The sequence below is a fragment of the Hesperophylax consimilis genome, chromosome 15 (genome assembly GCF_061612785.1).
Source record: "Hesperophylax consimilis isolate HC1 chromosome 15, BYU_Hcon_1.0, whole genome shotgun sequence".
Classification (NCBI taxonomy): domain Eukaryota; kingdom Metazoa; phylum Arthropoda; class Insecta; order Trichoptera; family Limnephilidae; genus Hesperophylax; species Hesperophylax consimilis.
This window is the reverse complement of record NC_142850.1, coordinates 18359644-18378383: the sequence shown is the minus strand read 5'-3', so window position 1 is coordinate 18378383 and position 18740 is coordinate 18359644. Positions and strand designations below refer to the sequence as shown.

General features: G+C 32.1%; 1 protein-coding gene across 1 annotated transcript in view; it reads right to left on the bottom strand.

Moving 5' to 3' along the window:
- Positions 1–18740, bottom strand: part of LOC149417415 (neuropeptide SIFamide receptor-like) — a 189201-nt gene that overhangs the window by 83840 nt on the left and 86621 nt on the right. The gene's annotated exons all lie outside the window — the stretch shown is intronic.

The window sequence follows — 18740 nt, the reverse complement described above, 5'->3', positions numbered from 1 at the left end:
ATGTTACTTTGGTTTCTTTGATTACATTCGACGTTACATTTGATGTTACTTTGGTTGCTTTGATTACATTCGACGTTACATTTGATGTTAATTTGGTTACTTTGATTACATTCGACTACCTTTGGTTCCAGATACTACCAAATACTTTTGTAATTACTAAAAATATCACTGGTTACATTAAGACTTTTTTTAATTCTTTAGCGTGTAGTAGGTGCTTCGGTTACGACTTTCAGCGTATTTAAGAAATGTAACGGTCAATATGGCAGAAAAAAAAGCCTGAGGGGTTAAAAATGAATAAATAGCAAATTTGTACCGTAGTATATTTTTAAAAATCTGAATACAGAATCTTTTAAATGAATTTTTTTCAAACTTTGCAAGGCACCAACCAAACTTGAAAAAATCACATCATTGCATATTACTAAAATTTGCGACTAAATTGATTCCAACCCCTATCCCATGCCCAATTGAATAGTTTACAAAGTATTTTCTGACAGAATTTCACTGAAAGCTCACGTATCTTTTGATATAATGAAATTTCTACTTGGTTAAAAGGTCGCGCATTATACGAACATCCAACCAATGAAGAAAAGTCGAATAAAGTTACAACAATTTGTAACTAAATTGGGGGGTTACTTTTTTGTAACTTTTTCTTAGTATTTGAATGTATTCCATTTTTAAGCGTAATAAATCAAAATAAAAACCACACCGGAGAAAAGGTAGAAAGGCGGAAAATCAATATAGGGAACAGTATATTAAGCAATGTTTCGTGGAAATATTAAATTCAATATTAGGTTATTTACCTTCTTTAACTCGAACATTCTGCATGTCTATAAATTTGTTTGTACATTTTGTTTACGATTCATGATAGTGGTCATGTTTAGTAAAGATTCTTTTTTCAATCGCCGTATTCATTTTGACTTGTTAATTCGCATTTTCTAATGTTTCGGTACTTACCTGCCTGGAGAATGATTTTAAAAATTATTATATTTGAGATAATACGTTTCTTCGAACAAATTGTATAATTATTCCTTATTTGAAATTATGAAAAAAAGTTATGTAACGTAAGGTAATGCGAATGGTAAAAGTTTGTAGGTAATTAAGTACTTACCTACACATTTTACTTTATCATGGGAAATAATGGTTTTGATTTATTAAATAAGAGAAAACTAGAAATAAAGTTTTTTAGAGGTGGGGGTTTACTTTATGGTGATTTATTTTTGGGTATTATGCCGTGTTGTACTACCTCCTTCTTTACCCAATGTTTCGAAAAGCATTACAGAGTACATCGTCAGGGCAGATGTGTAAAGGAATATTGTTGGGAAGTGAGTGTTATGAATGTGAGTTGTAGATGTTATACCGTGTTGTCAGATCCAATCTTTTAAAAGCTGGTATTGCAGTATAATTTTAAAAGGTTTTCGGTGTTTAGTTTTAGTGTAGTCATCAATTACCGGGTACCAAGGACTTTTGAGCTTAGCCCGTCGTCTTTATTAATATTAATAGAATTTTTGAGAATTTCAATTGCCTCCGTAACTAGGCATGCTCTATGCGTTTTGGGTCTTCCTAGGGTTTGCCGGTTTTAATTAAATGCTCGGCAATTGCCAATTAGCAAGCAAAAGGATTGTATCCAAAAGAAAGCAATAGATTTTCGCATTCATAAAAGTGTGAACAATGTTTTTCTAAATGTTTTTAGTAAAGATATAGCATTTTTCGAATTTCATTTTTTGATTACATTCGACATTACATTTGATGTTACTTTGGTTGCTTTGATTACATTCGACGTTGCATTTGATGTTAATTAGGTTACTTTGATTACATTTGACTACCTTCGGTTCCAGATACTACCAAATACTTTTCTAATTGCTAAAAATATCACTGGTTACATTAAGACTTTTTTTAAATCTTTAGCGTGTAGTAGGTGCTTCGGTTACGACTTTCAGCGTATTTAAGAAATGTAACGGTCAATATGGCAGAAAAAGAAGCCTGAGGGGTTAAAAATGAATAAATAGCAAATTTGTACCGTAGTATATATTTTAAAATCTGAATACAGAATCTTTTAAAGGAATTTTTTTCAAACTTTGCAAGGCACCAACCAAACTTGAAAAAATCACATCATTGCATATTACTAAAATTTGCGACTAAATTGATTCCAACCCCTATCCCATGCCCAATTGAATAGTTTACAAAGTATTTTCTGACAGAATTTCACTGAAAGCTCACGTATCTTTTGATATAATGAAATTTCTACTTGGTTAAAAGGTCGCGCATTATACGAACATCCAACCAATGAAGAAAAGTCGAATAAAGTTACAACAATTTGTAACTAAATTGGGGGGTTACTTTTTTGTAACTTTTTCTTAGTATTTGAATGTATTCCATTTTAAAGCGTAATAAATCAAAATAAAAACCATATCGGAGAATAGGTAGAAAGGCGGAAAATCAATATAGGGAACAGTATATTAAGCAATGTTTCGTGGAAATATTAAATTCAATATTAGGTTATTTACCTTCTTTAACTCGAACATTTTGCATGTCTATAAATTTGTTTGTACATTTTGTTTACGATTCATGATAGTGGTCATGTTTAGTAAAGATTCTTTTTTCAATCGCCGTATTCATTTTGACTTGTTAATTCGCATTTTCTAATGTTTCGGTACTTACCTGCCTGGAGAATGATTTAAAAAATTATTATATTTGAGATAATACGTTTCTTCGAACAAATTGTATAATTATTCCTTATTTGAAATTATGAAAAAAAGTTATGTAACGTAAGGTAATGCGAATGGTAAAAGTTTGTAGGGAATTAAGTACCTACCTACACATTTTATTTTATCATGGGAAATAATGGTTTTGATTTATTAAATAAGAGAAAACTAGAAATAAAGTTTTTTAGAGGTGGGGGTTTACTTTATGGTGATTTATTTTTGGGTATTATGCCGTGTTGTACTACCTCCTTTTTTACCCAATGTTTCGAAAAGCATTAGAGTCCATCGTCAGGGCAGATGTGAAAAGGAATATTGTTGGGAAGTGAGTGTTATGAATGTGAGTTGTAGATGTTATACCGTGTTGTCAGATCCAATCTTTTAAAAGCTGGTATTGCAGTATAATTTTAATAGGTTTTCGGTTTTTAGTTTTAGTGTAGTCATCAATTACCGGGTACCAAGGACTTTTGAGCTTAGCCCGTCGTCTTTATTAATATTAATAGAATTTTTGAGAATTTCAATTGTCTCCGTAACTAGGCATGCTCTATGCGTTTTGGGTCTTCCTAGGGTTTGCCGGTTTTAATTAAATGTTCGGCAATTGCCGATTTGCCAGCATAAAGCTTGTATCCATAAAAGAGCAATAGATTTTCGCATTCATAAATGTGTGAACCGTGTTTTTCTAAGTGTTTTTCGTAAAGAGGTAAAATTTTTTAAAGATGCTCTTTGGACTCCCTATTTTGGATATATTGTGAGGATGGCAAAAGTGGGGAGGAGAAGGAGAAAATAAAGAGGAACGTTGGGTACCTGGCTCTTCAGACCTGGTCTAAACAAGTAAAAATGGGGATATTTTCACACAATATGAACTCTGTTAAAAAATGTGTGGAAGATTTAAAGTTTATCAAATATGATTCTAATCACTGTACTAAAAAATGTGTAATTTTAATATTTACATGAATAAATTTTTTTTATTTTAATTATTTTAAAGACGATCTAAAACCGCACATTTCGAAACGGTTTAAGAGGAAGCTACAAGCCAAAAATGTGTATATTCTTGATATACCTTATATTGTAGGTAATAGGTACTAAAATTGCTTGACAAACGGAGTCCAGAAACGTTCGATTTCAAGCAAAAATTGGTTTATATTTATTTTGTAAATAATTTTACAAGAAAACAAAAAAGTTCATCAAGAGAAACTGTCACAGATAATCTTAGCTATAACACTGTATTTTTTTAAAGTTGTTTCCTTGTCGCGTTCATACATTTCTGTTGAAAAAAATGTTTCTTTAGTAGTTTATATTTAAATTTTTTATTGAGTAATTGATTTTTTTATTTGTATTCTACTCAAGCAAAACGATAGTATAACCTTCATTTTATATAAAGCATATTTTTTGGTATTCATAACGTACACCAATTCGCTATAAAGATTAATCAAAATAGTGATTTGGCATTAAGCTTCGCCTTAAACTGGCTACAACGTCATTATGATACATAAAAAGCTACTGACTGATTAAATGGCTATTACAAACGTCGCCCGGCATGATGACAACGTCGCCAAATTTACGAATAAAATTGAAAATGGCACATTAATCTTTATAGAATATTTAGTTGTCGACATAAAATAAAATAAAATTACTTCTTCATTTTCGTATTTTTTTTGTTATAAATAAACAGTGAAAATACCATATTACTTAAACTAACATATGATCCTGAACGGCGATGCTTCACCATTTAGTTAAAAACATTACCATAATATACCACTCTAACACTTAAGTGATATTAAATAGAAGCATTAACTTGTTATTGCGAATTTATACGCCTTATTGTTATTCATAGGGTTTCTTGGTTACATACCAACGATTTAATGGACAAACTTACAAACAACAAATTAAATTTATTTGCTACACCACTAACACGCGCTACTATTGAGCTTCGGGCTATAGATCGACCGTAAATTATGAAATTAATTGAAATTAACCTTCACACGTTGGAACGCAAAATTCCACAAAATATAATAATGATGATAGAGAAATGCGCAACGCGTCTCGTGCCAAGCGTTACGGAGATTTAACGCGAAGGTTAACGTTCCAATTCACGTGGAATATTAAATCAAAATAATGCTTTTGAATTAAGGATTGCGCGTTAATTGGTTAGCAAAACAACCTTCTTTGTAACCTCCATGGATAATAGAAATACAGGGAGATATGACATGAAAACGTGCTATCTGTCGCTAAGCCATTATAAGACTGCACGGACTATCAAGGGGGCTATTTTAATCTTAACATAAAAATCAAAATTCAAAAATTCAAAATTCAAAAAAAAAATTATTGCACCCAACCCAACAAATACACGTTCTATTATAAAACCCAACAATTACATGTTAACAAATGTATGTAAATAAAAATAAATAAAAAACAGAGGTATTTAATTTTTGTAAGGTATTCATTTAAGGTGTAGTGACATTTATTTAAAAGAAATATTTTAGTGATGATTTTAATTTAAGTATGTCGGTTATTTGTTTGATGCTACGTGGAAGGTTTTTATATACTTTAATGGCGATGTAGTGTGGTCCTTTTTGAAATATACTTTTGTTTGCTTTTGGGATTAATAAGTTTTCTGTGAACCTTGTAGCGTGTTTATGTGTTGATTTTTTTTGTGGGCACTTTTCTGGAGATCGAACGAACAGGCATAACTCCATTATAAATATAATAGTGTAAATAATGTCAATCAAATAACTCTATTCTAAAATAATACTTCTTCATATGTCAAAATACAAAACGTAAGAAATAACAACTAATAAGAATATTAGAAACACTAACACTCCGGATCAAACACGTAATCAACAAGCAACTAAAAAAATTGGGCAAAAAAGCTTCGTATACTTCATTATACAAATTCCACTCTTATACAAAAATTACAACAATATTATAAAATTTACTTCTCAATTATAAAGCTGGATACAAAACATAGGGAGATCAGAAATAGGAAATAAACTGACACTAAATACAGGCTGATACCACTCATCTGCACTAAAAACACCATATAATTATTTCAGAAAAAAACTAACTTTTAGCTAACTAACTTAGTAAATTTTAATAATATGATAATGAAACGCTCAGCACGGGAGATACTGATATCCACGGGATGGAGGATATCATTATCTTTGTTACAAAAAAGATTTTTTTGAAATTATTATTATTAATTTAAGTGTTTGGTGTGTAGGCAGAGAATCCATCTCACTTGTCTCTATTATGAAAAATAAATCATCAGGTAAAAGAATTTATTTATTTAATGCCCGTAAGGCTTTTAGGAAAAGAATACATGTCGAAAATTTACATATTACAAACATATTACAGAAATAACATATCAGTACACACATAGAATAAACAAATTATCACAATAAATACTTTTCATTGGACAATCATGATACATACACAGATCAGTTATATTTGACAAACATAATACAAATACAGATCAGTTTTATTTGACAAACATAATTCAGACACAGACCAGTTCTATTTGACAAACATAATACAGACACAAATCAGTTTTATTTGACAAAAATAATATTCAGATACAAATCAATTTTATTAGACAAACATAATACAGACACATATCAGTTCTATTTGACAAACATAATACAGATACAGATCAGTTTTTTTTGACAAGCATAATTCAGACACAGACCAGTTCTATTTGACAAACATAATACAGACACATATCAGTTCTATTTGACAAAAATAATACAGATACAAATCAATTTTATTTGAAAAACATAATACAGACACAGATCAGTTCTATTTGAAAAACATTATTCATAATTATATCAGTTATATTCACAAATAATTATTTTTGCTTTCATGTAGGGTGGAGAGGTTTTAAATATATTTAAAAGGTCTGTATTGGCAGTTCGGTGAAATCGCGCTAGCTGGGAGTGATATGAATAATCAGTGGAATTTCAGTAGATTTAACCGAGAAATGAATATTTAAAACACTTAACATTTGAGAATAGTCGTTAAGTTATTCGGTAATTTAAAAAGTATAATAATGTTATTAATAGTTTTTAGTTTTATTGCATATATCGATGAAACTTTACTCGAAAACCATTTAAATCCAATTCAACTCTAATATAACATTGTGATATTTACAAAATAAAGGAATTGAGTTTCCTGCGAACTCCGAATTTATTATCGGGACTAACTTCAACCTTCCGATGCTGATGACATTGCTGATCTTAAATAACCGAATCTAAAAGTTAGTTCAGTCTTCAATATAAACTATACCAGTACTATGGTTTCAAATGAAAGCTATCTCTGTAAATCAAGATTTACTTCATTTGAGATTGACGAGTTGACAGAAAGTTGTGGCATCAACTTCCACTACCGTGAAACCGCCCGAAGGTAGTAAATAAGATAGGCAAAGAGATAATAGAATGCCTACTAACAATAATCCTGATACCTTCGATACGGTCTCTACTTTATTTTATTCGTATACTTACAAGCTATAAGCAAGCTGTTCATATTATTTCCTCTATTTATAACCATATTTTAAGATCATTCGCACGATCTGCATTTTTCTTTTAATTTTAACTTACCATTGAATAATGTTATTATTTTTATTTTTATCTCTATTTTTATGTTTATTTTTATTTTTATTCTTATTGTTATTTCCTATTTCGTTTATACCTAGTTATCTTATAAATTTTGCTAAAATAGTCTGTTCTGTTTTCAATATTAATTTTTGTATATTTACAGTAAGGAATGTATATACTACCCAATATAGAAGATACACTCCTACACTCTCCTTACCCATCTTTATCTCGCTATCCTCCTATACTTGATGCTCACTTTTGTACATTATTCTATCAATTTAATATCGTACATGTCATTCATAATACACTACTCTTCAGTTATACTCATATATTATAACCAAATTGTACCCAACTATTACTCAACTAAATTAAAATGTTACATATTATATACCAAAACTGTAGAGGACTACGTACTAAAACTGAGATTTTTCACAATAATATTCTTTTGAATGACGATTGCTTCATTTTCGGTATATCTGAGTCTTGGCTTATTGATTCTATTTTAGATCCGGAACTGGCACCAACTGAATTTTACAGTATTTTTAGACGGGATAGGACAAATAACATTACAATTAATAGCATTAATACCCAATCAGATTCTCGTCGAGGCGGTGGAGTCATGATCATAACTCATAACAATCTTAACGCATACCCTCGCGAAGACTTGGTCTGTAATGCTGAATGCATTTGGGTAACTATTCCCCCGTCTAACTATACTTCAAAACGTACCATTCATGTTTCTTGTCTATACTTACCACAGGGACATGGATATGAAAATGCTCTCAGTTCATTCCTTTGTTTGCTTGCTAACGTCAAAGATCAAAACCCAGATGATATTATTTTCGTAATTGGAGACTTTAATATGCCCACCATAACATGGAAACCACAAGATAAAAATTCACACTTAACACCTGAAAATTTAAATTCAATTACTTCCTTACTTACTGACACAATTCATTACTCTGAACTGAACCAATACAATTCCATCAAAAATGCCAATAAACGTATACTAGATTTAGTTATCTGTAATGAGGAATGCCTTGTATCTCAAGCATACAACCCTCTTGTCAAAGAGGATTTACACCATCCATCGCTCAAAATCATACTACAATTAGACACACTTCCAACTATCAATGCTCCACCAAAAGAAATTTGTCGGTATGATAAAGCTGATTATGATTTAATAAACCAACACCTGTCTAAAACAGACTGGTCTTTTACTCACGATAATTCTGACGTTGACGAAGCAATTTATACTTTTTATGACATTTTAAATAACACCATTAACCAGTTTGTCCCCAAACGTTTCATCAAAAAGAAAAAAATTCCCAACTGGTACTCACCTCCCCTAATCAAAATCATAAATGAGAAACAAAGACTACACAAAAAATGGAAATCAAATAATAATCCAGTTGATTACATAGAGTTTTCTATCAAACGAATACAACAAAAACACTTACAGAAACATTGTTACACCCAATATATAAATTCAGTTGAGTCTAGTATTCCAACTAACAATAAAAGTCTCTGGAATTACGCTAAGAACAAAAATAGGACAAATGGCATACCACAAATCATGAACCTAAAAGACGAGTCAGGCACCGGTGCTCATCAAGTGTGCCGACTGTTCTGTAAACACTTCCAATCTACTTACGTAAGCGATGAGGGCACGGATGATCCCAGTAATATAGATAATTCTACCTGCGTTAATAATGATAACCCGATCGGGGACGTACAAATAAGCAACTCATTGGTCAATAAATACTTGAATGTATTGGATGTTACAAAGGGTGCGGGTAGTGATGGTATCTCGCCATTTTTTATCTCAAAATGTGCCAAAAATCTTGCATTTCCTTTAACTAACTTATTTAACACGTCTTTAAAAAAATGAATATTTCCTACAAAATTCAAAGAAGCCATTATAATCCCCATCCATAAAACTGGTTCGAAAAGTAACATTGAGAACTATCGCCCAATCTCAATACTCACAGTATTTAGTAAACTCTTTGAGCGTATTGTGTACGATCAAATTTATATAACTATTGTCCGCAGCATACAAAATCAACAACATGGTTTTTTACAAAAAAGGTCAGTAATAACAAACTTAGTCAACTTTACTGAATACTTAACAAGCAATATGGATAATGGACACCAAGTAGATGTTATCTAGACAGATTACTCGAAAGCTTTCGATAAAGTTAACCACTCTATCCTCATTAAAAAATTACACCAATTAGGAATCCATGGCGACTTACTTAGGTGGCTAACTTCATATCTGCAGAAAAGACTACAGTGCGTATCAGTTGAGGGAACTAAGTCTAGTTTCTTAACTGTGCCCTCTGGCGTACCGCAGGGTTCCCATCTGGGACCATTACTGTTTAATGTATATATATTTGATATTTACAAATGTTTTTTACATGCTAACTACCTTGCATATGCAGATGACAAAAAAATATACTTAGTAATCAAATCTATCAATGACTGCATAAAACTTCAAGAAGACCTAAATCGTCTTTTTGCATACTGTAAATTAAACAAATTAATCATAAACATTTCTAAGTGCAACAAATTATCTTTTACGCGCAACAAAAATAAAATTTATTTTAATTATAACTTTCATGATACACATATCAATGAAATAGAATCAATCCGTGACCTTGGGGTAGTACTGGATGTAAAACTAAATTTTATCAAACACATTAACGAAGTAATCAACAAAGCCAATAAAATGTTGGGATTTATAATTCGTATATCTAAACCTTTTCGCAATATTAAAATGTATTCCCTTTACACCACGTATATCCGCCCCCACTTAGAATACTGCACACTAATTTGGGCACCGTTCTACCAATGCCATATTGACAGAATCGAAAGTGTGCAAAACAAATTTTTTAAACACATAAATTATAAATTTAAATTACTCTTTGCAAATAACACCAAATCCTTAAAATTTCACAACTTTACTCCACTTCAAACACGTAGATTAATATCTGATCAAATATTTTTATACAAAATTCTGAATAACGGCCTGGACTCTCCTGAACTCGTAAATTATTTAAGAATTCACATACCTACAAGGCCAACCAGACAAAACCATTTTTTTCATTTGCCCGCGTGCAGAAACAACCTTAGAAAAAATTCTCCAATCCCCCGTATATGCGCGCAATATAACACGCAATTTAATAATATCGATATTCTTAATAATAACACGCAATTTAATAATATCGATATTCTTAATAATACTCTTGTGAAATACCGAAACGAAGTCAAGCGCACGACCACAAATATTAATTAAATTAATGCACAGTTATAGAAAAGGTACACCATGAGCGTCTCCTGTCCCCATCCCATCTTCCTCTGCCTCTTGCCCTTTCCTATTACTTCTTCCTTCTAATATATTTAAATGATTTTTATTTTTTTTGTTAATTTCATTTTCAGTTAATGGTTATAACCAATTACAATCTTGTATTATATCACATTAACCAACATTAGCATAAGAAACTATTTTGGCTTACCTCATATGTAACCCCTTGTATAACTAATCCTGTAAAAAAATGCTGTTTGTTTCTTACAATAAATAAATAAATAAATAATTCTCTGATACACAAGTGAATTTAAACACATTTCCACATAAACCTATTCGTAAAATTTCTCCGAATTTTGTGTTAATTAAAAAAGATATATGTGAAAGATATTAGCAACAGAGCCTATCAATTTAAAAGTGATTGGCCTCACGGCAACTTCTTGTAACAGACACAACAGACAGCTGTAAAAATACGTGAGAGAAATAAATAATTTTATCCAATGTGTCGGATGCTGTATCATCTGTGTGACACCCGACCATAACGCATTATAACAGAGAAGAAGATTATTTTAAAAATAATTAATTAATTTTGTATAAAACCACGAAATTTGGTTAATTTATTTGGACTGATCGGTTTCACTTTACAAAAGCATCATCAGGATACTAATTAAACTAATAAAAAATGTATTGTGTGATCGCTGATAGACAACATATAAAATAGAATAAAGGAACAGTGATATAGCACGACATTAAAATATAACATAAAATATGTTGTAGTTATAGAGAGAAAGAGATAGATAATATGATGTATAATACGCAGATGATACAGTAATAATAGTGAATGGAAAATCCTGGCCTGAAACTTTTTTGAAGGCAACAAAATGTATTACATATGTATCATCATGGCTAAAATGTAATAGACTCTTCTTAAAATATAATAAAACATTTTACCTAACCTTTTCTAAAAATAGTAAAAATATACCCCCTAATAACCTTAAAATTCGAATACATAACTTTAACTGTAATCAAGAAATATGCTCATCTTGCTTTGAACTCGGAAAAGTTGAAAAGATTAAATATTTAGGTATTGTTATTGATACAAAATTAAATTGGCAGTCACAAATTAATAATACCGTCTGTAAATTAAGATATCTTACATACACATTTTACAGACTAAAAGAAGTGCTCAATGTTGAAAAACTGAAAATTATTTATTTTTCTTTGGTGCAATCTTCACTCATATACGGAATACTAGGATGGGGCGGTGCGCTTAATGCACATATCAAACCTTTACAAATAATTCAAAATTATATCATCAAAGTTATGTATAGTCGGAAAAGAACATTTTCAACGGTTGAGTTATACAAAGAATCTAAACTATTCTGTCTCCGTAAATTATTTATTCTGCAAACTATGAAATACATATTTAAAAACAAAAATAAATTCGAAATAAATGAAAACAGAACCAACATTAGAAATAATAATGTATTTTATACTCCCCAAACGAACACAAAACAAATGCAAACACACTGCAGTTTCATTGGACCTCGTACTTTCAATCTTTTACCGAAAAATATTCAAGTGATAACTAAACTTCCTCAATATTTAAAAGAATTAAAATTATGGCTTTTCGATACAGCAGTTGAAACTTTTTTTATTTAATTTGTGTCAATTTATGTTTCTCATAAAATATTCACCATATATTACACTAAACACTTATAACTTCACTATACACTATTATAAACACTTTTTATACAAAACGCTAATACAAAATGTAATCTTGTTTTTATTTTATATGCCTACAATTTGTTTATTTCTAGGTACAATAAAATTATAACTTAAATATATTACCCACGCACAGGCTGCGCCTTAGTGGGTTCCCATTATTCCTATTGATGTATATAATATTGTATGTAATTAATGTAAAAATTGGGAAAAATAAATAATTAAAAAAAAAATAAATAAATAAATATGAACATAATGGTGACGTTAAGTCGAGAGACAAGGCGTCAACTGAAAAGGTAATTAAAGGATAATTATAAATTTTATGTGCTTATGGGAAATAAAACTTATATTTATTTTATGTGAAACCGCACAAGAGTCCGAACTGCTCTCAACCGTCTGGAGCCAGGGAGACTATGGCCTCCCCAATTGGGGTGTGTTGTGAGGCTGAAGGTAGCAGGAAGGGGAAGGAGATTAGGAGGAGGAAGGTGAGAAAGTAGTTGGCTTTTTAGATCTGGTCACCAAACACGGCCAAAACCATTTCATGTAACGATTCAATTCTGAATGGTGGTCTTAAACCAGGAGTATCTTCCAATCTGGAACCTGCCGCAAATTTACTATATATATTATTTTAAATGAGTAATTTGTGAAGTAACACAAATTAATCAAATACAATTCGTTTGCGCACACCGGGATTCGAACACCCGACCTCCAGTTTGCTAGTCGAAAGCCTTAGAGCGGGAGCACACAGAGAGCGGTCAGAGTTCTGCGTTCTAGTGACCGTTGACCGCTCAAGAGTTCCAAAGCACACAAGCGGCGTTCAAATTCTCGCGTTCTAGTTTCGTTTGGGTCTTTGCATATGCAACATGTAACTAGAAAATTCATCATCCGATGAAGAATTATTGCTCTTGTGGAGCTTAGCAGCTTCTAAAAAGAAAAGGAAGTATTGGGTGCACCTAATCAACACAACGCGAGAAGAACAAGGCGAATTTACTAGTATTTTTCAAGATTTACTTAAAGATAAACAGCGATTCCATATTTATTTTCGAATGTCGTTTAATAGTTTTAATGAATTGTATAACATCATACAATACAACCCGATATCGAAAAACAAAATACTAACTGGAGGAACTGTGTTTCATCAAAAGAAAGGCTGGCTGTATTTTTAAGGAATGTATTTATTAAGGATAAGAAAAGACATTAGAATATTTATAAATAATAACAAAATATACGAATAAATAATTAACATCACTTAAATCGTATAATAAACTCCTTTCCCTAACCAATTCAATTAACTTTTCCGTGTTTGTAACCTCAGACATCGTGGCGTTCTGGCGTTCTCTGCCTCGGCGGGAAAAGAACTCTGAACGCGACGTTCCGTTTTGACCGCCGCGGTCTGACTGCCGGCTGTGCCTTTTTTTTATAGTATCAGTACATTCCATAAACATATGAATATTAGTAGACCTGCCCTAAGTGATTAAAAGCGTATTATCCCCACTCCCTATACCGGTTCCATTGGAGCCGGCTGGGCTCGCGTATGGCCTCAAGTGAAATTTGAAAACGTGACGTCATCATTCTTGTGCGAACTATGGTCGAGGCATCATCGGTTCATTTTACGAAATAACACGGCAAAATGTTGACTTGTACTATGAAAACTTGTAAAAATAGATGTGAAAAAGAGAATAAACCCAATTGTGGTATTACATTCCATATATAAACATTATTTTACTTTATTTTAAGCATATTCACATCGTATAATATAGATCAGTTTTAGAAACATATACTATCACATCGAGAAACGTCTGGCCGCGAAACACAAAGCTGGTTGGTTGCTGGGAAGTAAATTATGAACATTTATAAAAGTGTTTTAACTAAATACTTAAACGAAATATTCGCCTCTGAAAATGAACCGAATTTTTTTGCCGAATTTGGACTTCGCAAATTTGTTCATAACGTGGCGAGTAATTTGCGCTCCCATGTAAAAATATCTATTCATTCAAAAGCAGATTTTACTTTTAAGAAGTAAATGGTGATATTATAATGCGAGATGCCTATTTACTGTCAGATTGATTTATTGACGAATCACAGTCAGCCTTACGCCCTTCGTTCTTCAACAGTTGATTTTACCCCTCGCCATTATCTTCTCGTCTATTAATTCCTATGTCTGTGGTACATTCTAATGAACGCCGAACGCGGAACTCGGAACTCGGAACTCCTGACCGCTCTCTGTGTGCTCCCGCTCTTACCGCTCGACCACGGAGGTCGTCAATATTGGGCTATGGAACACATTCAATTGATTATTAAGAATAAAGGCTTTTTTTTTGCTTTGACAAAGCCATTGTTTTATTTCATTAATATGTCAAAATGGAAAGTGACTGCTTTCTATGTACATTTTTAAAATTTTTATTTTTTTGTAATACTTACCAACATATAATAAAAAATAACGTAAAATTCATTTGCACTTTTAGTGCAGAATTTTTTTATACAAGCATTATTAGCTCGAAATTTGGAGGCGGGTATGGGTACCGTCCAGCCCCCGGGGGAACCATTCTTTGAATAACCAACACATCTGACATAGATCAATTCAAGTGGTTCGCTGTATTTGGTCATTTGAGTTGTGTAATTTCTATACCCGCTATATCAACTTTCATTGATTTGGAGAAAACCGCAAAAAACTGTCACATCTCTAGCGTACATAAGTAAATGCATTACAATTTTTTATATAATGAATTGGAGTAATAAAATTTCGAAAAGCATTTATTTTTCTATATATGTCTAGCAATAATTAAGTAATTTCGATAAATAAAATGGATATAGCGGATTTTGATACTCACTTCGTGATTTTGAAAGTCAACTGAGCCGACATGGCGGGTTTAGAAACTCACGCGTAGATCATTTTGACACACGAGCGTGGCGTCAGAGCGGCGGCCATATTGTATTTTGGCAAAATAACTGCTTGTGATTCGTTTAATCCGATATAGCGGGTTTTGATAGTAACTTTCTGTATGATATAGCGGATTTGGTTTCTCACTCGCAGTTTTAACATGGTTTTTGGTCGTGATAAGGAGGGTTTTGAAACTCAATTTTAGGCTCCTCTTGTTGCTCGCAAAAATGTGAACAAGATGTCATACTCAGATCATTTTGTCAAAAAATCGGATATAGCGGGTATAGAAATTATAGGATTCATTTATCAGAGGTGCTCAGGGTCATGTGGGGAGTTTTGTACAGGATTTGATGGCGGATAAGCCCATCAGCTGCGTGGGTGGCCAGATCGGGAGTCCGGCTGACCTCTCCAGCCGGACTTCCTCGATCCATCCAGCCGCAGCGAGAGGGATAGATTCATACGGCATATCTGGAAACATTCATACCCACCACTCATACCCGTTTCCATCACATAACTGCTTCGCCTTTCTTTACTTAAAAATACTCACATAACACAAAACATCCCCAAAGATGACATTGTTTTCCTCAGAACCTACTGTTTGAAATTATTTTCCTCAAGTCCCTTAGAGTGGAGTTATTTGTTTGTCTTTGCAGAGTGCGTTTTTAGACATCTTTTCCAAAACTGAAAGTTTTTTTTGTAAATCTCAACACACTTAGAGGTCCACGAAAGACCATTTCTTCGTTTTCTAGTGCCCTCCCCTATACAAGGTTGGCTATCATCAGATATTTTTTTACATTCTGGAACAATTCTCAGTGAAACAGCACTCCCAGTTTCAGATTGAAGTCAAGAGATCGTACGTCTTACTATAATTCTAAATGCCACTAATCTTTACCTGGATTATCATTTAGTTATTTTGTATTAATCGCTCCTCGTAAGGTTAAAAACATTTTCGAAGTATGACTACTATGTCTATTACAATTTGACTTTTTGAGAAGGGAAGACTAATGATTTTATTAACAACGCTAAGGGTCAATCCCTTATGAAATGTAATATAAAATCATGACTTTCCAAATAAACATGACTGTGTTAGATAAACCAATCTACTAAGCCCACCGCAAAGAAAAGTACTTAAAATTAAAAATCGTCCATGATTGAGTACCTGAAATAACTGATTTGTATATATACTAATACACATACTAATAAAATTCTCATCCGGATCAAGTAAGGGATGAAGCAGGCGAAAAAAATGAGTTTTCCTTCATGTACTCCAGTATAAAGAAGCATTCGTAGGAAGGAACATCATAATCTCCCTTATTGTTTATTTATTTGTCACAATATTTGTGATAATAACAATAAAAAAATATAGTGTGTGGCAAGCCTACGCACGACGGAAGTGAAACTTTTAGTATTCTTCTCTCTCTCTTTTCATTTCATTCTCTCTTTTTTTTCTGTCTGTTCACATATTTATAAGTAGCATGTGATAATTAAATTAAATTAAAAGTTATAAAAATATTGGATTCGAACCCTAGTCCTGCATAACGAGTGCCGAACGCTCTGCCTCTAGACCGCGGTTATTACGTATTCGACCAAAATATCATATAGTCAAAATATCTAAAAGTCGCAGCACGAGAGCAATTTATCACTTTAAAAAAATTATTATTAAAAAAATCGCAAAAAGAAAAAAAAATTAAAAGTTATAAAAATATGGGATTCGAACCCGGGTCCTGCATAACGAGTGTCGAACGCTCTGCCTCTAGACCGCGGTTATTACGTATTCGACCAAAATATCATATAGTCAAAATATCTAAAAGTCGCAGCACGAGAGCATTTTATCACTTCAAAAAATTCAAAAATTATTATTAAAAAAATCACAATAAGAAAAAAAAATAGTTAAAGCGGGGATCGAACCTCGGTTCTTCACGACGACAATCGGGCGCTTTGCCTCTAGACCGCGAAGCTGAGTTTGGAGAGCGACCGAAAGTAGGTATATAATATTGGCTAGGCTCCTTTAGCGAAATGATCACGGTTTTTGATGACGGTCATGAGTTGGTTTTACTCCGGTCCTCGAAATTGCATAACGCGCGTAAAGAAGTTTCACTTCAATAATACTAGGATAATTTGTAAAACGCCGTTTTTGTAAAAAATCACATCAAGGACGCTGTACAATTTACTTGGAGTTCCTATACTATCTAATTTTATTATTTACAAACACATACAGAAAAAAACATACTCACATGATGGGTCACTTCAGATAAACAGGCTTTTTTTAAGTTGTATGACGACTTTGCTCGCAGAGGACACTATAGTAAAAACACGATATAGATTTACCATTTGCTATTTTATTATTCATTACTATTGATGTTACATTGATTAGAAGATAAGTGGCAAAAGTAGAATTGATATTTAATTTTAAAGAATTTAAAAAGCTTACATTGTTAGTTTTTTTTTTTTTTAAAGAAAGACAAACATTCCCGGGTCACGAATAACCCAACAATGTTTGAAAATCTCCTGCTACCACCACAGAAAGCCGAAAATGTTGCTTGTGTTGTGATGGAGGACTTAGCCAGCCGAGGAATCGAACACGCGACCCTCGGGTGAGACCCAAGCGCTATGCCCACTCAACCACTGACCGGTTATTTTTACATATTTAGTTAAGTACTCGTACAATGTCGCGGACTTTGCAGGTAAAAGATTTCTGACTTTATGGATGTGGATATGTAAAAAGGTAAGATTTAAGTGCTCTGAATTCTGAGTCTGTGATCACGTGGCAGTCCATTCCAGTCATTATTTAGAGGAAGCTACAAGCCAAAATGTGTTTATTCTTGGCATACCTTATATTGTAGGTAATAGGCATTAAAATCGCTTGTCAAATGGAGTCCAGAAACGTTCAATTTCAAGCACAAAACTGGTTTTTATTTATTTTGTAAATAATTTTATAAGAAAGCAAAAAAAAGTTAATCAAGTGAAACTGTCACAGATAATCTTAGGTATAATACTGTATTTTTAAAAAGTTTATTTTTAAAAACATAAATAAAAATAAAAAATTCCAAAGTTACTAACTACTGTTTACACTTGTATTTTTTATTGAATACTTTATTTTTTTATTTGTATTCTACCTTCAATTTAACATATTTTTTGGTATTCATAATGCACATAAAATTCGTTATAAAGATTAATGAAAATAGTGATTTGGCATTAAGCTTCGCCTTCAGTGCTGTCATCCCGAAAGCACTCTCACTGAACTTAGTATCTGGTGTGTACATAGATATAACTTATCCTTGTATCTTATCTACTGGGCTACAACTCAATCACATAGTACGATAATTAATGACGTATTTGTGAGAAAATTGACGAAAACATTTTTCATTTGTAGGTTACCTATAATTTATAATTAGATTCTGTACGTTCATAAAGAGTGCATCGTAAAATATACACTTTATTATTTATTGTATTACCCCAACTAATTTCATATGTTATTATTGTATTTTTTACTTCTATACGAATCGTGGGCGTACATTGGAATGTTTTTAGTAGTACTTTTG